At 46.8% G+C, this 22,823-nt stretch overlaps 1 protein-coding gene and 1 pseudogene across 1 annotated transcript in view; both read left to right on the forward strand.

Annotated features, from left to right (window-relative positions):
* PRKCE (protein kinase C epsilon) overlaps nucleotides 1-22,823 on the forward strand; it is a 462,687-nt gene that overhangs the window by 70,740 nt on the left and 369,124 nt on the right. The gene's annotated exons all lie outside the window — the stretch shown is intronic.
* LOC123636879 lies at nucleotides 3,538-4,146 on the forward strand (annotated as a pseudogene).

Consider the following 22,823-nt stretch of genomic DNA (forward strand, 5'->3'; position numbering starts at 1 on the left):
CACACAGGATCCCTCCTACAGGGGTGTTGACTGCTGACAGCCTACAGCTGAGCCCCTGCTCCCCAAGACGGTTGCCTTGGCTGACGGGGGCCCAGAGTCCTGCCCCTTCCTGAGGGTGGCCCACATTGAATGACTGGTTTATGGGGAAAGGCCCAGCCCCCATGCCCCAACTTGAGACAGTTCTGCAAGTCCATCCTAGCTGCAGAGCTCCCCTCGGGACTGGACGGGACCTTTGTTGCAGCGGCATCACAGCCCAACTGCCCCCTCTGCCCAGCCCTGCTGTCACCACTCCTTCCATGGGGCTGATCCTGAGGGCAGTCCCCAGTGCAAATCTCCGTCTCTGAGTCACTTGGCCAGGCTAACATCTGGCGGAAACAATGGCCTGTGGTGTGGACAGGCCCCTCGAAGCCCCAGGGACATGATGTGATTGCAACACTGTGTGTGGTCCATCACTGCTGTGGGATGGTTTGGTGTCCACGGCAACGTCGTCCGGCCATATCTCCCACCACTAGAGGTTTACATCTTTGAGTTAAACATTGTCCTCCTGGAGGCAGACTCTCCTTTGGCTCGGAGAGTCCTCAGAGACCGGCACTTCCATATGAACAAATATCTCAGAAAAATTTAGTTGCAGAAAAGAGCAATCAAAGCAGCTGTAAGACACATGAGGCAGGACAGTTCAGGGGGTAAGGCTGGAGACTTTGTGTCTGAATTTTAGCTCCTCTGTGTCTTAGCTTTGGTCACCATGGGCAAGTCATTTGATCTCTCTGTACCCCAGCTTCATCGTCTGAAAAACAGCGGTAAAAGCAGCGCCCACCTCACAGGGCTGTTTTGCAGATGAAGTGAAGTAGTGCTGGGTGCCTGGACACGCCTGCTTACGTGTTGGCTCTTATCGGATTCGTAGGAAGGGAAAGGCGCTCAGGGGAGATGGGAAGTGGCAGAAAAGCAGAATGTTGTAGGGTATCAAAGATAAAATAACTCTTAGAACATGAACATTTTATGCATTTGTCTGAAGACACACACAGGAATGAATGAGGAAGGCAGGACAGACCCTTATTCTGGGAGCATGGATGCCAGCCAGGGTAAGGACAGGAGATGCTGCTATAAAGACCAAGGCTTTGACTTTATAGCTGTGGGGGCTGGGGAGGAAGGGAGTTAACACTAATTGGATAACTGCTATGTGCTAGGAACTGTGCCAAGTCTTTCCTTATATTGTCCCGCTTATTTCTTACCCTACCCATTTGACAGACACATTTTCATTCCTGTTTCATAGATGGGAAATTATGGCTGTGAGAGGCTAAGTCACTTGCCCAAGGTCAGAGAGCTATTGCATGATAGGTAGGGTTGGAAGGCAGGTCTGGGGGACAACAGGGTCCACGTTCCTGTCCTAGATCATACTGCCTAAGGCTTTGTTCTTCAGCGCTGTTCTGTGCCAGGGCCTGAGGGGCATAGGAAGAAATCAGTTACTTACAGATAAATCAATCTGTTAAGTGAATCAGACACAGAGAGGCCACCTCCTCCAGGAAGGCTTCCCTAAATTTCTCTGCTCTGGAATCTGCTCCTTGCTCCTGGCTTCTCTGACAGTGCCTGCATCTCCACCAGCGTTAAGTGTCCTCTCACTTTCTGCCAGATGCTGTGGTTATTTGTGGGGCCGTGCTCATTGCTGTTACATAGTCACGTTTCTGGAGAACAGAAAAGGCCACACCTGTTTCCTCTCGCTGTTCTCATGGGGCTCGTCCCTGAGTATCCTCCAGGAGGTGTGAAGAAGTTTTGTGGAGAGGATGAGCACGTAGGAACACTGGACAGTGGTGCTAAATGGTTGCACACTCTGCAGCTGCAGGTACTGCGGAAACCTGCTGGAGGTAAGGATCATCTTGGTGCAGGGTGATCAGGGGAGACATCGCTGAGGGGGTGAGGTCTGTGCCCTGATCCTGGAGAGTGGGAGTGACCGGGGGGCTGGCCGAGCAGGTGGAAGAGGGGCATGGCCACCTTCAGGGGAAGGGACGGGTGCCAGTCGTTGTGCGCCTCTCCCCCTGTGTGCTGTCAGGGCACGGGGTGGGGGCTGGACGCTTCCCCCAGGGGAGTGTGGATATGCCAGCCTTGCCAACTTGAGACCAAATGTTCCTCCCACGCAGCTGTCTTCAAAATGAAGTCCTGATGAGGAGGTGGGTGAGCGAGCGAGCAAGCATGAATTACCTCTGGCCCACGTCTCGGCTCGCTTATAGGCTGCCTGCTTGCTTGAGCTTTCTCTCATCCTTCTGAGACATCAGGAACTCCCGAACACTCCTCCTGGAGTCATCCCCCACCCTCCAGCCTGGAGCCTGGTGGAAGCAGGCCTGCCAAGTCCTGGAACACTCTGTGCTCTTCTTCAGAGCGCTCAGACATCATTACCTGTCCAACCTTCACGCGGGCGGGCCACGGAGGCAGAGCAGGAGCCAGCGCCCCTGTTCACATGGCGGCAGACACAGAGCAGGGGCTCCTCCTCACAGCTGCCCGGTAGAGGACGCTTGGCTTCTGTTCCCCCTCTTCCTCTCACCCCTGACATGTAGGTGCTCCCCAAGCATCTGCCATTACTGGGGTCCCTTCTTCCCTGGAGCCAGAAGACACAGAATGTCAGGGTGGGAAGAGTCCAGTCCAACCACATGCCGTCCACTTCTCCCCACCACCCTCTTGCACGGCCTCCTTGCTCTGTCCGCAGAGCCCGTCTTGCCCACGGCTCTCCCCGCCTCCATCTGGGGCCTGAGACTTACCCCATCTGCGGGGCTGTGTGCATTCCCTAGTGCTTCTTGGGCATCCCAACCTGGACATCACCCCGGCATCCCAAATTCAGCAAATCCAGGAATGAACTTATATCCCTCCCCTCACGCATCCCACCCGATTATAGCAGCACTTTCAGTGTTCGGTATCCCTGGCTTGAACCCTCCATGTCATCCCTGTACCCCTTGCTGGCGATACCTCCTTGCAGGTCCTCCCTGGGGTTTCTCAACAGCCTCCCGTGCGAGCATCCTGCTCCCACCGTCCTGCTGCAGGTGCCACTAACCTTTTGTCTGGATTCTGTGGTTTCTCCCTAGCTGGCCTCCCTGCTGCCAATCTCTCCTGCCTCTAGCTTCATCCCACAACTATTAGCAGATTTATAGATTTAATTATGTTAATCAAAATCATTAATTAACACAGTTTTAATTATGTTATTTTTGTGCTCAAATCTTTCAGGATTTTCTCTTTGCTTTAGAATTAAATAATGACTTCTTGCGTAGCAACTAGAGACTTCTAGAGTATTTACTCAGTCTTTCTGACTTAATTTCTTTACACCTGTAGATAAAGTGTACTTCAGCCAAAAGAGCTTATTGGCTGTTTTCTGAGTAAGCTGTGTGTTTCCTTCCCGCCTGCCTTTGCTTGTACCTTACCTTCCCCTAAATACCCTTCCTTCTCTCCTCCACTCTTTGAAACCCCACCATTCTCGGATAACCTGCCTTGGGAATTTGATGAGCTCTCATGAGAGCTGGGCCTCTTCCCAAGGTGGCACTCAGCAAAGAGAAGGCCATGTTCAGTTCAAGCGCCAAGATCACGAAGCCAACAGTGAGAAGCCGGACGAGTTCGAGTCTGGCATTTCCCAGGCTCTTCTGGAGCTGGAGATGAACTCGGACCTCAAGGCTCAGCTCAGGGAGCTGAATATAGCAGCAGCCAAGGAAACTGAAGTTGGGGGTGGTCGGAAGGCTATCATCATCTTTGCTTCCCATTCCCCAACTGAAATCTTTCCTGAAAATCCAAGTCTGGCCAGTATGTGAATTGGAAAAAAAGTTCAGTGGGAAGTATGTTGTCTTTATTGCTCAGAAGAGAATTCCACCTAAGCCAACTTGGAAAAGCCATACAAAAATAAGCAAAAGCGTCCCAGTAGCCGCCCATGCAGGATGCGATCCTTGAGGACTTGGTCTTCCCAAAGAAATTGTGGGCAAGAGATTCTGTGTGAAACCCGCTGGCCTGTTTGGACAAAGGTCAGTTTAGACAAAGCACAGCAGAATAATGTGGAACGCAGGTTGAATCTTTTTCTGGAGTCTATAAGAAGCTCACGGGTGATGATGTTAATTTGGAATTCCCAGAGTTTCGGTAGTAAACAAAAATGACTAAATAAAGTATATTCACAGTAAAAAATCCAAATGAACAAAAAACCTGCTCTCAAGGATCTTTTTCTGATTTTTCCCAACCAGATGTGTTTTCTCTTTCTTTCGGATTGCCTTATGACAGAGAATATATCTTAATCTCTGTGTAAGCACAGACCCCAGCTTGTACCTTGTTCTCAAAATTGGCTGAAGTGTACTGGATTTGAGCCTCTCGGGAAGAATCAGCGTGAGTTTCTATGAAAGCCTAATTGATGCTAAGTCTTAGATGTTTGGTTGTCATATATGGCATAAGTGCTTTGCCATTGCCTTAGGGTTATTGGAAGTTAACATATTATAGCTCTTAAAGGTACAAGATTGGGAATTATGTTTCTAGAGACTAAAATAGATGCATTTTAACATCATACATTTGTGTAGTTCACACCGGCTCTATCGCAGGTGTTATTTTATGGTCCTTTTCACCCTGCTAAGTAATGGGTTGTTCATAAGTCATTTTTATTAAGCAAATTAAGGGACTGTATTGGTTCCTGTACCAGACCAGGGATAGACGGAAGCAAAGTTGGATCAGGGTGCTCATATGACATCATCACATTGCTGTCTTTGTCCCTCTAGGCTGCTGCCTTCTGGTTGGCTGTATTCTCAGACAGGATCTTCCTAGTGGTGGCAGAAATGTCCACCAGCAATTCCAGGTTTAAATTCAACTATCCATGTTTTAGGGACTCACAGAGTGACAAGAGAGGGTATCTTCTCTGATAGTTTCAGCAGAAGTCACTGGAGGGGGGTGTCCATCTCTGAGTCCATTGCTGTGGCCAGGGAGACGTGGCGCCTGATTGGCTGGGCTGCACCTGAGAGGACGAGGAGAAAATTATGAACCTCGGAAATGCTAATTGACTTATCCAAGATCACTTGGTAGACTGAAGTACCTGTCTTCTGACCAAAGTTCAAGTTCTTTGAATTACTCTGAGTTGTGCTTGGATTACCAATGCCTTTTCATGTCTATGTGTGAGCCGTTTTTAGAGTAGGGGCAGCCCTTGGCCCAGTTGCAAAGGTGACAGCTTGTGTTTTTGGGCATCTACTTCCCTTCCTCTCTACCTTTTTACAGGCTGTTCGAGGACTCAGGTAATGCCCCATCCCTTCAAATTCTGTTTCTTGCCATCCTCTTTAAAAACCTGACATTGTTCTCAAATTCATTATGTTAAGTGAAAGCAGCCAGACTCAAAGGCTATATACTGCATTATCCCAAGTATGTGATATTCTGAAAAACGCAAAACTCTAGGGTTGGAAAACAGATCAAGAGTGGGATGGGGCAGGGTATTCAGTATAAAGGGGCAAGAGAAATTTTCTGAGGTAATAGACTCTTTTATATCTTGATTATGGTGGTGATTATAAGACTGTATATATTTGTCAAAATGCACAGAACTGTATACTAAAAAGGGTAACTTTTATAGTATGTAAATTATACTTTAATAAAAAACAACAACAACAAAAAAAACCCTTAGATCCTTTTCAGGCCCAGGTGACAATGGGATTTGCATCTTAATGAGCATTAAAACTGTAGGCTGTAATGAAATTTGTAAGTAGCTTTGAGATACTAGCATGATCTAATACCAAGAACAAGAAATCATAAAGTATTAGAGTCATTCAAGAATAAATGACTCTCAGCCTGGCACAGTGGCTCACACCTGTAGTCCCAGCTACACTGGAGGCTGAGGTGGGAGGATCTCTTGAGCCCGGGAGTTCAATGTCAGCCTGGGCAACATAGTGAGATCCCATCTCTAAAAATTTAAAGGAATAAAAAAAGAGTAATGGACTGTCATTCACTGGAAAGTGGACAAATTACCCCTGAGCTAAGTAAGTCAGCAGCCCTTCTGCTGCTGCTGCCATCTGACTGGGGCTGTGAAGCTGTGTCCCCAACTTTCCTCCCTTGGGCTGAGTCAGGGTGGAGACTCCCCAGGGAATGTGGGATCTGGGATTGAGGCAGAGGGCTTAGGGCACACATGGGTGACAGAGCTGAGACAAATAAAGATTCAGAAGGAGGCATTATCACCTCTACCCCAATACTGCTGCAAGCATGATCCTTCCTAGGCAGTTGATGGGTTGGAGGGCAGTGGGAAACTCCAGCATTCACAGTGTTTAGCGTCCCTCTTCCTGGACACTCCTCCCCCGCTGCCACCTGACACGTTCTTTAGAACCCACTCAGATGTGCCCTTCCCCCTACCCATTGCAAGGCCTCCTCCTATAGCCTCCCCAGGGGCCTGTCTTTCCAGTCTTTTCTGTGCCAGTGTCTGGCTTCTTCATTCTCTCAAACTCCTCCCCAGTTGGTTCTAGCTCGTCTCATTACAATCTGGGTATTTTGGTTTTTCATTTGTGTCTGATTATTCAGTTCAAAACACTGTACTCCCAAACGTTTCCATCTCTCTCTGCCCTACTCCAGTTCTACCTGGGTTCATCTCAGATCATGATTATTTAAAAGCGCAGCTTTAAAGGCTGGGTGCGGTGGCTCAACGCTTGTAATCCTAGCACTTTGGGAGGCTGAGGCAGGAGGATTGCTTGAGGCCAGGAGTTTGAGAGCAGCCTGGACTAGAGCGTGGACATGGTCTTCACAAAAAAAATAAAATAAAATAAAAATTAGCTGGACATGGTGGTGCACACCTGTAGTCCCAGCTACTCAGGAGGTGGAGGCAGGAGGGTCTCTGGAGCCAGGGAGTTTGAGGCTGCAGTGAGCTATGATGATGCCACTACACTCTAGCTCAGGCAACAGAGCGAGACCCCATCTCAAAAAACAAAACAAAAGAGTACAGCTTCACAAAGAGATGCTATGTAATACAGAAATTACATAGTGGTTTCTGAAGTTTTCTTAGCTTTCTGCTCACTGAAAGTCTTTACTGACAGGGAGGTAATAAAATAATATGTTCAGTTATAGATATCACATTTTCTGATTTAAAACATCTGAGATATATATATATGTGTGTGTAAGCTGCAAACATTTTTATTTTTGCTGAAATGGCGTTTTTGCAAAAAAAAAAGTTGCTCACCGATTACTAAAATTAAATGGGGAAAGCTCTGGCATTGGAATTGAGGTGTCAGGAAGCTGGGCTCAGCCGTCTCCAACGCCATTGCTTCTATCTGTGCCTGTGATGGAGCCATTGATTATGACAGCAGGAAAGACCCAGGGCCAGGGCAGACCTTTGTGTGTTAAGCAACAAGGGGATATTTTTGCTGAGTTGGGGACTCAGACTGAACAGCGTACCCTGGCAGTGTGGCTGGAGCTGACGTCTAGCTGTAATAAACCTTCTGAGAAACACTTCCTCGCGGTTGTTTATAGTTTGCTTCCAGAATACACACATCTGACACTTTCCGGCTTTAAAGCTGCACAAAACCCCCATCAGTTGTAGGGAGTAAAACAGAGTCTTGAACTGCCTGGGGACAAATATCGGGGTCTTCCTGGGGCCAACAGCACCAGAAGAACGGGGCCTGGCTGTGGCTATGGCAGACAGAGAGCAAAGGCTCCTCTGAGGAAAGCCAGAGATGCCCTGGTTGAACGAGGCCTGTTCTCCAGCTCTGACATGGTCCCCAGCCAGACTCCGCCAATCAGATCGGAGACCTTGCCAGCTCAGCCCAGCAGGTGGGCATGTGCGTGTTCTGGGCCCTTGCCCAGGCTGGACGGCATTGCTGACAGGCTGCGACTATGGTCTCGGAAGGGCAGGCTCAGGGGGTGGCTCGGTGCTGATACAGCCTGTGCCGGATCACCCCAGAAGGCCGCCAGCATGGCCACCACGGTGAGCAGAAAAGCTCAATAGGGAGCTTGGAGAGAGCTACGAGGAGGCCATGGGATGCGGCGGGTCTCACCTTTAAAGAGACTGTGGTCCCCTGTAATGCTTGTTATCTGCTCAGCCTCTGAGGGTACTTGAGTGTGTATCCTGTGCAGGAGGGGATGTTAGAAGGCAGGCAGTCTGTGGTTAGATCCCGGAGGAGTTTCTGTGTTCTTGGTTCCAGGTGTTCTCCTCCTTTGGCTATCACACCAAAAGTGCAGGCAACAAAGCAAAAATAGGCAGGTGTGACAACATCATACTGAAAATCTTCTGCACAGCAAAGGAAACAATCAACAAAATGAAAAGCAACCCATGGAATGGGAGAAAATATTTGCAAACCATGTTTCCAATAAGGAGTGAATATCCAAAATATATATGGAACTCATACAACTAAATATCCAAAACACAAATAACATGATTAAAAAATGGGCAAAGGACCTGAATAGACATTTTTCCAAAGAAGACATACAAATGGCCAAAAGGTATTTCAAAGGTGCTCAACATCACTAATCGTCAGGGAAATACAAATCGAAACCACCTCATGCCTGGTAGAATGACTATTGTCAAAAAGTCAAAAGATAATGTGTTGGTGAGGATGTGGAGAAAAGGGAACCCTTACACACTGTCGGTGGGAGTGTAAATTGGTACAGCCATTATGGAAAATAGTATGGAGCTGCTTTAAAAAATTAAAAATAGAACCACTCTAAGATCCAGCAATCCCACTTCTGTGTATGTATCCAAAGGAAATAAAATCACTATCTCAAAGAGATGTATGCACACCCATGTTCACTGTAGCATTATTCCACAGATGAATGCATAAAGAACATGTTTATACACACACACACACACACACACACAGGAATATTATTCAGCCCTAAAGAAGAAGGAAATCCTGCCATTTGCAATAACATGGATGAACCAGAAAGACATTATGTTAAGTGAAACAAACCAACCACAGAAAATCAAATACTGCATGATCTTACTTCATCATCATGCGGAATCTGAAAAAGTCAAACTCAGAGAAACAGAGTAGAAGATGGTTACCAGGGGCTGAGAAGTGGGGGTGATGGGGAGATGCTGGTCAGAGGGTACAAACTTGCAGTTATAAGATGAATAAGTACTGGAGACCTACTGTACAGCATGGTGACTATAGTTAATAATTATGTATTATATTCTTGAAATCTGCTGAGAGAGTAGATCTTAAGTATTCTCACCACAAAAAAAGTAACTAGGTGAGGTGGATACGTTAATTAGCTTGATTGTAGTCATCATTTCACAATGTATGCGTGTATCAGAACATCATGGTGTATAACTTGAATATAAACAATTTTTTTTAATTGTCAATTTTATACCTCAATGAAGTTGAAAAAAATCGTCAGCCCAGAGAAAGACTTTGGTAAAGTCTTTCTCTTCTCTTGCTATTTCCCACCCATCACAGACAGAGGTGCAGGAGCCTCTGAGGCTAGACCGATGCTTTTTTGCCTTTGAAGTTGCTGGGGAGAAAGGAACCAGGAGCTGATGTAGGAAGTTAGCTCATCCCTTCCCACTGAGCCAACTCTGGTTTATCTTTCGGATCCCGCCCTGCCCGGCCACATCTGTGTACGTTTACTTATTCCTCACATCCGTATTGTGGGCGTGGGTATTTTTCTCCCCGACTGATTCTTTCAAAACCTTGCCCCAAGCAGGAGGCTTTTAAGACTGTGTTTAGTCCAAATGGTTTGCCAACACAGCCACACTAGCAGACTCCACAGAGCGCTTGATTCCGGCTCTGGCCCTTACAGATGTTCTGTCAGCTCTTGGGCCCTAGAAATAGGAAGCTGGCCTGGTCAGAGATGGCCCGAGCGCCAGAATGACCTCATCCTTGGGCCTGGTGGAGGGCGCAGAGACCTGAGTGTACAGGAAGGAGCCTGACTCCTAGGAACTCAGTGGACTGTGGATTTGGCTGGGATTTTTTTTAGATAGTGCATCTAATAAAAATGACTTGAGGGAAAGAGACAGATAGCCCTGGGTTCAAATCCTGAACCATCACAAGCTGAGTAACCTTGGGTTACTTGCATTATGTTTTTGAGCTTAGTTTCCTTGTCTGTGAAATGGGACTATAATAACACCAGCCTTGTTGTTTGTCATGAGAAATAATAGTGACAACGTGTGTAACGTTTGTAGCTCAGGAACAGGAACCTGGGGAACTCTCAATCAATGGTAGCGATTATTATTAGGAGTGTATCAAGGGGAGAGTCTGCAAGTGTTGCTTTCCAGAAATTTCCTGGAAAAGGCAATGTTTTTCTCTCAACTCTGGCCACACATCAGAATCCCATGAAGTGGTTTTGCCTGGTTTTTCAATCCTGGCGATTCTGATTTGTGTGTTTCACATGGTGCCCTGGAATCTGTATTTTTCAAAGTGCTGCTGGCGATGTGCCCTCCGGTGTAACCCAAAGGAATGAATTGCCCTGAGCAGAATTCAGGCACTGGTGTGGGATGCTGGGTTGTGGGGTGGAGAGGGGAGATTTGCGGGGCAGAGAGGGCCATTTTCTGGGGACTCTGAGATCAATCACATCTTATCATTATCGCTGTCTATTATGGAGGTCCCGGAAACCACTCCATTCTGTGTCTTCTCCTCCTTCCTGCAGCGCATGAGGCAGATGGGGGTGGGTAGTGAGTGCCCGGGGGCTGAGGCGGCCAGGGACACAGATGCCCTCATCTCGCTGTGCTGACAGGCCCACCCCACCTTTCTCGGCAGCGCTTCCAGAACTTTGCCTAGAATCCCCGCCTTGGAGAGCTTTCTTACCCCATCTGCTCTGTTGTGTTTCCCTTTCTCATCCCTGCTGCCCTCAACCCTACCCACATCACTCACTCTGTCCTGTGGGGACCTGACTTCTAGCTGGCTGTGATTTGGGGAAGCTTTCTTGTTGAAATGAGGCTGCCCCCAGATAGAGTTGGGTATGGTGTTAAAGAAAATTCCAGTCTTACTTATAATCCCAGTTAAGTTTGTTTCTCGTGGTTAATGGGAAATGGGGAGGTGGGCCCTGAGCAGCGTTCCAGGTTTGTCTTCCAAGGAGCCCACAGACATGGATAGCATGTGGGGACCAGCCCCTGAGAACATCCCCAGTATTGGAACAGTGGGGAGTTGGGGAAATCAGAACAATATCAGGGTTCTCTCTGAGAATCAGAGTTCCAATTTCTGTATTTCAATTTGTTCCGCATCTAATTTCTTTTCTGCCATATTTCAATTCTCTCCAGCCCTGGGTCACTGCGCTGATTTAAATGGATGGCCTAAGAGGTCATTATAGATGGAGTCACAAGCCTGTGGGCTTTCACCGTGATAAGATGTTTTTTCTTTTTCATAAATTAATATGTCAATTATCACATGCCCACAAGTGATAGATAAAGGAAATCGGACAGTGGAACTGATGGAAATTAGGTAGCAATCCTAAGTATGCCATCGCTGCTTTCTGAGATATTCCCTCCCTTCTTCTTTCCTCCCCTTCCCTCCTTTTTCTTTCTTTCAGTTTTTAATTGTATTTGTAGGGAAAGCTATCAGCTATATCCAGTCCTATAGTTTTAAATGCCTCCTATATACTGATGATTCTCAAGTTTTCACTTTTGCCCAAATCTCTCCTCTAAACCTCAGACGTATATCCAACAGGCTTCTGGGTGTCCAACAGGCTTTTCACACTTCAGATATGTAAAACCGAGCTCCTGGTTCTCCTCCCCAAATCTGCTCCTTCTGCCGTCCTCATCCTCACTGTCATGGAGGGCACCTGGCACACAGTGGGTGCTCAATAAATATGTGCACAAGGAAGAATAAGACTATGAAAAGCTTATGCGGTAATGCTTGGAGTCAGGAGTGGATCCATTCCCAACTCTGTAGCCAACAAGGTGCGTGTGGTCAGATGAGTTGCTCCCCTGGCTCTACCTGGATAAAATGCGGATGGTGCAACTGACTGTCTCGTGGCTTGTGCCAGCACACGGGGAGAGAATTGTGCTATATAAGCGCAAGGCGTTATATCATGCACCTTCTCCAGTGTTCAGTGCCCCCCTTTTCCTGCAGCCGCACATGGACATTTTACCCAGCTTTTATTCAAGGCTGCATGACACATCTCTATCTTGTCTACCCAAATGATTTCTCAGTGTGCTCCTGTCCAAGAAGACAGACTTCCTCACTGTCTCAGGAACGTGCCATCACCTTCCTGCCGTTAAATCTCCTCTCCTGGAATGTCCTCCTCTGTGGCCTAAGCGCTGCCAGACTCTTCCTACCTTTGAAGCTCTCGATCCCTGTGGCCCCCTGCAGAGTCCCCATCCGTGCAGCTGCACAGATTACATGCTTCTCTGCTTTCTCCTGTACTGACCCACACTGGATTTTACCCTGCTTCATTTTGCGTGTGCTTATCTCACTTCCTTAGAGACTGTAACCTCTTGAGGCCAAGACATTTGTTTCTCATTCTCTTGCATCCCCATAGGACATAATATGAAACAACTGGGTCCTTGGTTTTTTTTTTTTTTTTTTTTTTGCAAATTGAAAAAAATTATGGTAAAATACACATAACATAAAATTTACTATTGTAACTATTGTTGAGTGTATAATGCAGTGTTATTAAGTACGTTTGCATTGTTGCGCATCCAATCTTCAGAACGCCTTTCCTTGCAAATCTGAAACTTTGTACCCATTAAACACTAACTTCCATTCCCCCTTCATTCAGCAGCTGGAAACCGCTCTGCTAGTTTCTGTCTCTTTGAAGTTTACTACTCTAGATATCTCACACAATTGGAATCATACAGTATTCGTCTTTTTGTGACTGGCTTGTTTCAGTTAGCAGGTCCTCAGGGTTCATCTGTGTTGTGTCATGCGTCAGAATCTCCTTTCTTTTTAAGGTTGAATAATATTCTATTGTATGTATAGACCACATTTTGTTTTTCTGTTGATGGATGCTTGGGTTGCTTCCACCTTTTGGCAATTGTGAATAATGCTGCTATGAACATGGGTGTACAAATATCTCCTTGAGACCCCGCTTTCAATTCTTTTGAGTCTATATCCAGAAATGTAATTGCTGGATCATGTGGTAATTCTAGTTTTAATTTTTTGAGGAACTGTTATGCTATTTTTCATAGTGGCAGCACCATTTTACATTCCCACCACCAGTGTACAAAGGTTCCAGTTTCTCTACATTCCTGCCAACACTTTTTTTTTTCCTTCTTGATAGTAGCCACAATTTGCTTTTCTGTAATGATTAGTGAGTGATATTAAACATCTTTTCAAGTGCTTACTGGCCATTTGTATTTCTTCTTTGAAGAAGTGTCTGTTCAAGTCCTTTGCCCATTTTTAAATCAGGTCTTGTTGTTATTGAGTTATAGGAGTTCTATATATATTTTCTGGATATTAACCCCTTATCAGATATATGATTTGCAACAACCAGGTACTTTTGGTAGGGAACGCATTGGTAACCATTGACCGAGTATTGCAGGAGCTTGCACCTGAATCAGGGTCCTGAAATGCCAGCTGGCAGACAATTTGAAAGAATTTTTTAAATGTATGGATATATGCCAGTTTCCATCTCATGTAAAACCCACAACAACCCTGGAAGGTATGTGGTATCGCTTTCATTTTGCAGATGAGGAAATTGAGGCTCAGAGAAGTCAAATAATTTACTCGGGCTTCCCCAGCCTAGTACAGGGCAGAACCAGGATGTGAAGCTGAGCCTGTGTGACTCCCTGCGTCGCCTCCTGCACCTCCAGGCTGCGTGAGAGAGCGCGAGCAAGCTTCACACATGTGTTGCTCATCGCTCTTCTTCTCTGGCTTTCATTAAAGAAGCCCCTGTGCCTGGCAAGCAGGCCACTGCCAGCATCCCTGCCTCTGCCAAAACGCGATCTTCATCCACATTTGAGTGTCGGCAGGACTCACATACCTGGGGTTCCTTTGCCCAGCCGTCACTGGGAGATCAGATACTCATCTCTCCTGTTTCTAGCTTGGGTCTTCTCAGATCTGCTCACCCACATTAATCAATTCCGTTCAAGAGGAAGCTCGTACTGGGCAGGAAAGGCTCAGTGTGTTGGATTCAGGGGAAAGGAAGACACCGCCCCTGCCCTAAAGGAGCAGGCTCTGTGGGTGCCAGATTGGGCGGCAAAGGCAACAGAAGGGCAGTGAGAGATGTTGTGCTTTTGAAAACCAAGTAAACGGTGTAGTGTAGGCTATCAGAACTCTGAAAACAGCGAGGGAACAGGAGTTTAATATGTTCTTGAACCATCTTCCCTGACCCACTGTGGGTATGTGCTCAGAAAAGCCAACCTAATATTAGGCTGAGCAAAACATATTTAGGAAGGATATATGCTACAAACTGTACAGTACTGCCCATAGCCAAGAGATGTGATCCTTGGATGATGTGTTATTCTAGCCCCTAGGGCTCAGTTTACATGGGAATTGAATGGGCATCAGTGGCATGTGGCTTGTAGCTCAGAGAATTCAGTTCTGCTACAGGACACAGCCCAACCACTCAGATGAATGCCTGACGTAAACTAAGGGAAGTCGTTACGACAGGGCTTCACCAATCTCAAAGTGGGGTCCCATGGTACTAGATAGGAAATGGCATTCATACAATGTGGGCTGCATATTTTTTAAAGTTATAGCACACATAATGAACATTTAATAAATATTTTATGAACACTATCTCATTTAATTTTTGTCAGAATACCATCAAATGTAGGTGCTATTGTTAGTGAGGCAAGATGAATTCTGCAGAGTCTCACAACTGGTAGATGATGGAACTCAGACTTGAACGTGACTCCGCTTTGTTTCCGAAGTCTTTGCTCTCAAATGCTGCATTAAACCACCTCTTCATTACAGGAGCTGCAGGAAGGTAGGACATGGGTTGATAAAAGGAAGGCAAGATAAGTGCCTCTTACCTTTGCCCACACTTGGCATTTTTTCCAGAGATATTTGCAGGGGTCAATAACTGTATGAAAGGATGAGGTCTTTTCTGAGGAGAACGTATATTCCGTGCTGAAGGAGACCTTATTTGTTTGTAGCCTGAGTTCTTTCAGCATGGTTGATTTTCCTGTGCTCTTAATAAAAGTGGTGAATAATGTGTCATCTCCAACAACTCCTTTGTCTGCACACCCAAAGGGTTGTTCTGTCCTATCAGGGTTTTTAAAAAAATTGTGGTAAGATACATATAAAATATACCTTTAGTGATATTTAGTACATTCACAGCGTTGTACAAACATCACTACTGTCTAGTTCCAGAATGTTTTTATCACCTCAAAAGGAAACCCTGTACCCACTAAGCTGTAACTCCCCATTCTTCCCTCCCCCAGCCCCCGGCAAACATTATTCTGCTTTCTGTCTCTAGGGATTCGCTGACTCTGGGTATTTCATATAGATGGAGTCATACAACATGTGTGGCCTTAAGTGTGTCCTGTTAATTTTACCTTTCATAGTTCCTTCCTCCCATACCAAAATTTGCAGTCCCGTGGCCCTGGTGTAGAGCTGGGCCAGGGCGCTGGGACAGTCCCGTGGCCCTGGTGTAGAGCTGTGCCCGGGTGCTAGGACAGTCCCGTGGCCCTGGTGTAGAGCTGTGCCCGGGCGCTGGGACAGTCCCGTGGCCCTGGTGTAGAGCTGTGCCCGGGCGCTGGGACAGTCCCGTGGCCCTGGTGTAGAGCTGTGCCCGGGCGCTGGGACAGTCCCGTGGCCCTGGTGTAGAGCTGTGCCCGGGCGCTGGGACAGTCCCGTGGCCCTGGTGTAGAGCTGTGCCCGGGCGCTGGGACAGTCCCGTGGCCCTGGCGTAGAGCTGTGCCCGGGCGCTAGGACAGTCCCGTGGCCCTGGTGTAGAGCTGGGCCGCTAGGAGCGGAGTCCCAAGGTGGGTGCAGTTTTGCAATCAGAGAAACTATGCTGGGAAAGTGCCTGGACAAGTTATGTGACTTCCCTGAGCCTGCCAAGGTTGTTGGGAGAATTAAGTGAAATGGTTTTAAGTTCCTTGTTTTTGGTCTTGGGCAAGTTATTTAATACGTCTATGCCTCAGTTTTCTTCCTCCACAAGATGGAAATAGTGTCTACATCACGGGGTCATTCTGAGGCTTTAACGAGGTATGGACGTGCATGGAACGGTGCCTGCGCATGGGAGTTGCTAAGCACGTACTAGTAGCACACGCATGGCAAGTGTTTGGTGCCGTGATTTAGACCAGGCCCCACACCATGCCCTGGAACAGTAATGGAGGCCCCTCAGTGATCTTTCTCTCTCCTGTCTAGTCTCAAAGACAGCCTGAAGAGTGTCACCAGAGCAGCACTGATCATGCACACCTCATCATAGGACCCTTCTGAGCCACTCCCACCACGGAGACCAGAGAGCTGCCTTTCCTCAGCCTTGCACTTAAGGCCCTCTACATCTTACCTGCTTTCCCTTCTGGTTTCTCTTCCCATCCTGCTCCCCATGAGCCTGTTCCCTGCCACCCCTCCTGACCATCTTGGGTCCCCCAGGCCCCTTGGGCCTTCTAGCCTCTGCGCCTTTGCTCATACTCTTCCCTCTGTTGGGAATGACCTTCTACGTATCATCACTAGCAAAGCTACACTCATTTCTTTTGCATAGTTTTTTCATCTGTTGTAATAGTATGGGGTTGTTTTGAGAATTAACTGATATAATAGGTGACCAAAGTGAATATTGTAATATTATATATTATATAATTTAATATATACAATATTATGTATGGTGTATTCATCCTACATAATAATATTAACTGAGATAATAAAGTATGTGTGAATGGCATCTGGTAATTGTTCTGTATGATATCATCATATCATATCATATCATATATTAGGACTTTTTGCACACACCTGCTTTCCCAGATAGACTGCAGATTTCTTGAGGACCATGTCTTGTTAATCTCAGCATCGCCTCCTATGGCCTAGCATAGGGCCCGGTGCAAAGTTTCTATTTATTGAATTGAATTAAAATGGTACCCACCATTGACTTGGAGTGCTAAGCATGTATATGTGTGTGTGTTTTGCATATAAAGTACATATTACATATATATGAGTATGTGTGTGTGTGTGTGTGTGTGTGTGTGTATATATATATATATATATATATATATATATATAAAATCTTCATTTGACATCTGGCACTAACTTCATTTCTAAACAGTTCCTGTGCCTAACTTATTTCTCTAATCAGGTCAAAGAAGTCAGGCCTCTAAAGGAGGGTCTGTGGCTTCTCCTCTTCTCGAATCTTCCACAACTTTTAGCACCAGGTTGTGCAGACAGAAATATGGTTAATACACACCCATGGAATGTAACTGACTTAAAAATCACCAGAGCATATTTTTGAAAACACATTTTTGAAAGTATAGAAGAAAACCCAAAAATGTCCTGCAACCCCACCCCAGTCCATTCTAACTCTATTCTCCAAAGCTAACCACTGTTAACTTGAATACAAGTGAATATCCCATGTAATAACTAACATTTATTGAATGCTTGTTACATGCTAAATATTCACCTGGTTTCACTCATATTTAATTTCATTCCCCCTGAGAGGCAGATGTTGTTATTATCCCCATCTTACAGAATAGGAAACTGAGGCACAAAGAAGTTAATTTATCCAAAGCCACAAAGCTTGTAAGTAGAGGAGCTGAGTTGCAAACCCAAGCAGTCTGGCTTCAGGGTCTATACTCTTAACTCTGTGCTATGCTGCCTTCCTCTTTCCCTCCCACAGCCACCTAGATACGTTTGCCCTCTCCTCCCCAGAGGTTTAAAGAGCCAGCTCAGCACTGGGACTCAGGGGGGCGAGACTTTCTTTCCCCTCTGCGCTCACTGGCTGTGTGGCATTAGGACAATCACTTCACCTCTCTGAGCCTGTTTTCTCATCAGTAAATCTGGGAGCTGGTCTCAGTGATCTCTATTATTAAGCTAGAACATTCTGTAATTTCATGAATTTAACATTGAAGCAGAGACTGGCTTTTCTGCCATGTCCTTCCCTCCTCTCCTCATGTCCTGCACCTGCAGGCGTTTTATCCTTTCTTCGTGCCATGTAGGCAGGCAGTCGGGTCGCCCTGACCCAGGTGCCTCCCCCCACCTCGGTGCGCCTGGAGAAGCTGCCGGCCAGCTCCAGCAAGAACAGTCAGTGGAGTTCTGAGTAGTTGGGACTTAATGGGTTATATAAGCCTTTTACGATTCATTTTAATGGAGTTTGCATCCTTGGAACTGCGGACGGGGCACCAGCTGTTTATGGGGCTTCCCAGAGCATAGACTTAGGAGGAGGCTCCTCAGGGTTTCTGGGGGCTTCCCTGTGGCACACACATTGCACACGGGCTGTGTTGTTTTGTTTCTTCCCCCCACCGGCTTCCCTGGTCAGGGCAGAGCGTGTAGGGCAGAGTTTATCTGAGCACGGTGTATGTGTGTATACACCTCTGCTGTGTGTATAACAGGCTCAGAGTAACGTCTGGGTCACCTAGCACTGCAGGACAATGAGTACCAGGCTCACCGAAGGCTGGTTAAAGCAGACTGCTCCGCCACCACCCAGTTTCCGATTGAGGAGGTCTGGGGCAGTGTTGGGCATGACACTTTGCATTTCTAACAAGTTCTCAGGTGAAGCTGAACTGCTGGTTCAGGGACCATACTTTGACAACCACTGTACCAGGGAATTTTTACAGGGAACTTTACATCCCTATAAGTGCTAAACCAGAACTAAACTAAAACATTTCTGGTCATGTTTTTAAGTAGAAATTATTCACTTGTATTCCAAAATATTGAAAACTAATTTAATATCTTCTCGATCCATAGTCATAATTATGACCTAATTATTGTGGTTGGCTGTGATTCAGGATGTCCTGAGACCAAGACCCCATCAAGGCTGACCCAGGCTATTTGAGATTTTCATTTGCATTTTGTATTTTCAGATCCTTCCGTTGTAGTCAGGCTTCTACTCCCACCCTGGCTGGTGTGCCTGTAGCATTCTTTCCTATCTGAAGCTTAAAAAAAAAACCTTTGTTATTAAAATGTTCACACCTATAAAAATATGGACAGTAGAATGATGAACTCCCATATCCCCATCATCTAGATTTTTAACATATTTGCTTGATCTTTTTCTTGCAGAATTATTCTAAAGCCAATCCTAGACATCCTAACAATTCCTTCCCAAATATTTCTGAGTGCATGTCTAAAATAATAAAGACATTTTTTTGCATAACCACAAAACCATGATCACAACTAATAAATCCAACAATAGTTCCTAAGTATCATCTAATACTCAAACCATATCCAAATTTCCCCAGTTGTTCAAAAAAATCTTCCCAGTTGAACAAGGAGATGGCCAAGGCCTATATTCACATTGCTTTTGATTGTTAGGTACTTTTCCCCTCGAATTTGCTCTTTGGGGCCTGGGGGGATAGTTGTTGTTGGTTCCCCAGAGCTGGTGAAATGCATCTGAGGTAGAGGAAGCAGGTTTTGGGTTCTGATCTGGGAGTAGCATGCAATCCTGGTTGCCTGCTCAGATGTTTTTAGTTGATTCTGTTTTCTTTGATCTGGAGAGGCAAGGAGGCTAGACATGTGACTTTGGTGAGCTGCTTTCACGTGTGAGTGTGTACCTGTTAGAATATGTTTATACAACAACTGAGTTGCCCGGGGTAGGGAAAGGAGTTGTTGGCCCTGAGGACTCTTGGCTGTAGCTGTCATGCACAGTGTTTGGGGCAGGCGCTGTGTTCGTTCTCCACGGGTTTCTCTTTCTCCCTGTTAATATTCTAGCTTTCACTGAGGCTCTTTGGAGGGAAAATAGTCCTTTGAGCTCCAGGCTCCAAGAGCTCCCACACACACCTAGTCCACTTGGGTGGCCTGGTTTCTCGCCAGAAGTATGATAAATAAATGCTGATGTGCTGTGCCTGCCCCCCTCGCAGCCGGCCTCTGTGCTCATCCCTCACGTAGGTGTTTTGAACGTGTTACAGGCTTCTAATTTAGCCTCCCCATCCAAACCAAAGGTCCCTTCGCTGCAGTTTAAATGCCATGGTGTACCCGTGACCAGGGCTGACGCGTATTGGAAAGCAAAGCTGTCCTGCGTCACACGGCATCAGCTGCACCGCCATATGGCCCACAGCGCGGTGCTAGGAGAGGCTGCCAGCGTCGAGGTGGCCGAGGTGCGAGGCTGCCAGGAGGGGAGGACTTCTCTGGGACCTGATTGTCAGGGGTGTTGGGGGGCCTTTCTACCGCTGGCTCCAGGTGGGGGAGCAGAAACGCTCTGCATGTAGATGCTGCAAGTAATGTGGCCAGGCCTTGGCACGGAGGGCTTTGGACGAAGGGCGTGTACGGGCTGATGGCCTCATGTCAGGGCAAACTGTCTTCCGCCCCCCTAGGGATGGTGCTAACCGTCCTCTTTGCACCTCTTTTGTGGCCACAGGGCATCCCAGTCAGGGCACTGACCACATTGGATTATAATGGCTGTTACCTTGTCCTTACCCTCCTCTGGACTGGAAGATCCTCAGGGGCAGTGATGTTGACCATTTGCTATTTGGTATACAGTGGCACTCAATAAATGTGCAACAAATACGCGACTGCAGCCCAGGAAAGAGAGGGAAGGGAAGTGTCTTTGTGGCACATAGGTTAGCGCATAGCACAAAAGTAAATCCGAGATGGTCCCGAGTGTCATAGCACATCGAACCTGCCCAGGCTGCAGAGCTTCGTTCTGCAGTGACCACTAATGGCTGCTGTTTTGCTGAGAAACGCTTACCCACTTCCTGCTCCTCACCTTTTCCTGCTTGGCAATGCCAAACCCCCCTCCTCCTATATTTGGCTCAAATTTCCTATGGCAATTACCAGGTCATTTAGGACTGTTTCAGCTGTAGCCGTGTTTTATTCCTGATCTGGGCTTCATGTTGTATGAGGGCAGCATTTACACTTGGTTTTGCTCTCCAGCCTCCTTAGCCCCGGCGCTGGGCTTTATACAAACTATCAGGAACTCAAAACTAGTTGCCCAGTGAACTGTAAGGCTGCTGTGTTTAGCAAGTACGACAGAATTGGCTCAGGCAGGGGCTCTCTGAGTTCAGAGCGGGGAGAGCTCCGTGGCGCTGCAGTCATCAGGAGAAAGTTCTTTAGCGGCAGCTGGAACTGGGTGGCACTCAGAGGACTGGGGAAGGTGGGGCAGGGAGGAGGAGGGAGAGCAGATCCCATGTTGGGAAGATCAGAGGAGACTTTAGAGCCCCACTGCTGGGCATAATAAGGAGGTGCAGCTAATTAGTTTGGAACCACAGGCTTCTGGGCGTTTACTAGACACACAATGAACTGCCAAAGACTATACAGACTGACCGCAGGGAAGGGTGGCAACAGAATTCTTAAAACATGATGCTGACTCCAGTTCTTGGGGAGACTGATGGAGATGAGTCAGGTTAAGACGGAGATAAACATTTGCTTATCAGATGGAGATCCACCCTGTTTTCTAGGATCCTGGCCTTCGAAAAAGCATGTCTCCAAACACCAGAGGATGGAGCAGAGAGGAAGAACAGGATTAAGGGTATCCTGTTCCCGGGCTCTAGGGGATTCAGCTGGAACAGACACACTGGGGTGGATTGGAGAGGATGAGAAAGTGCAAAGTTTCAGGCGTAGAAAAGTGGAGATTATACAATCTCTCTGGAAAATATTTTGGCAGTTTTTAGAAAAGTTAAACATAAACCTACCATGTGATCCAGCCATTCCACCCCCAGGTATTTACCCAAGATAAATGAGGGCATTTGTCCTGCAAAGTCTTGTGCATGAATGTTCATAGCAGCTTCACTTGTAACAGCCCCAAACTGGAAACACCCCAATTGTCCATCAAGGCAGCATGGATAAACAAATGGTCGTGTATCTATACAATGGGATACTATCTAGCAGTAAAGAGCAATGAATGGATGTATCTCAAAATAATTATGCTGAGTGAAAAATGCCAGACAAAAAGGAATGCATGCTATACGATTCCATTCATGTGAGATTCTAGAAAATGCAAACTAGTCTGTAGCGACAGAACGTGAAACAGTGGGTGCCTTGGGATGGAGGTTGTGTGGGAGGGGCGGGAGTGAGAGATTATAAACGTGTATGAGGAAACTCTGGGGGCTGAAGGATGTGGTCATAAACTGGATTATGGTGATGGTTTCACAGGTGTACGTGTGTGTCAAAAGTGAAGTTCACTCTTTAAGTATACTCAACTCGTTGTCTGTCATGATACCTCAATAAAGCTGTTAAACATAAATAAAAGTGGTGATTGAGAGATTCGGTGCAGTTCAGTTAAATAAACCATTATTGCAAACTTATTACGTTCGCATCCCTAAGCTGGAATTAATTCATTTCAGTGGAAGTAAGAGGAGAAAAACAGCCTCTGGGAGCTTAGGGAGGCAGGGAAGGATCTCTGTTATAATTGAACACTGTTATAACCTGATGGAGGCTAATGCGGGTGAAAACAAAGGATCTGCCTTTGAGGACCAGTCAGGGAATGCTCTGAGGACCCACATCCACCTCGGCTCACCTGGCTGAGTGGAGAGAATGTTGAAGGCAGTGAGGTGCCAAACAAGCACGGCCTCAGAGACAGGGTCGACAAGCTGTGGCGGAGAACCAGGGGAGGCTGGTGTGGAGGAGGCTGAGGGTGCATGTTGACACAGGCTCATGTCAAGAACTAAGGCTAGATGGGCCAGTGGTCAAGGCAATGAGAGCTGGCGCCAGACTGCCTGGCTGCGTGTCCCAGCTGTACCACTCAGCAGCTGGGCAACCTTTGGGCAAATTACCTAACTTCTCTGTGGCTCAGTTTTTTTTTTTTTTTTTTTTTGAGATAGAGTGTCACTTTGTTGCCTGGGCTCGAGTGAGTGCCATGGCGTCAGCCTAGCTCACAGCAACCTCAAACTCCCGGGCCTAAGTGATCCTCCTGCCTCAGCCTCCTGAGTAGCTGGGAATACAGGCATGCGC

Source organism: Lemur catta, chromosome 4, assembly GCF_020740605.2.
Source record: "Lemur catta isolate mLemCat1 chromosome 4, mLemCat1.pri, whole genome shotgun sequence".
In the NCBI taxonomy this organism is placed as follows: Eukaryota; Metazoa; Chordata; class Mammalia; order Primates; family Lemuridae; genus Lemur; species Lemur catta.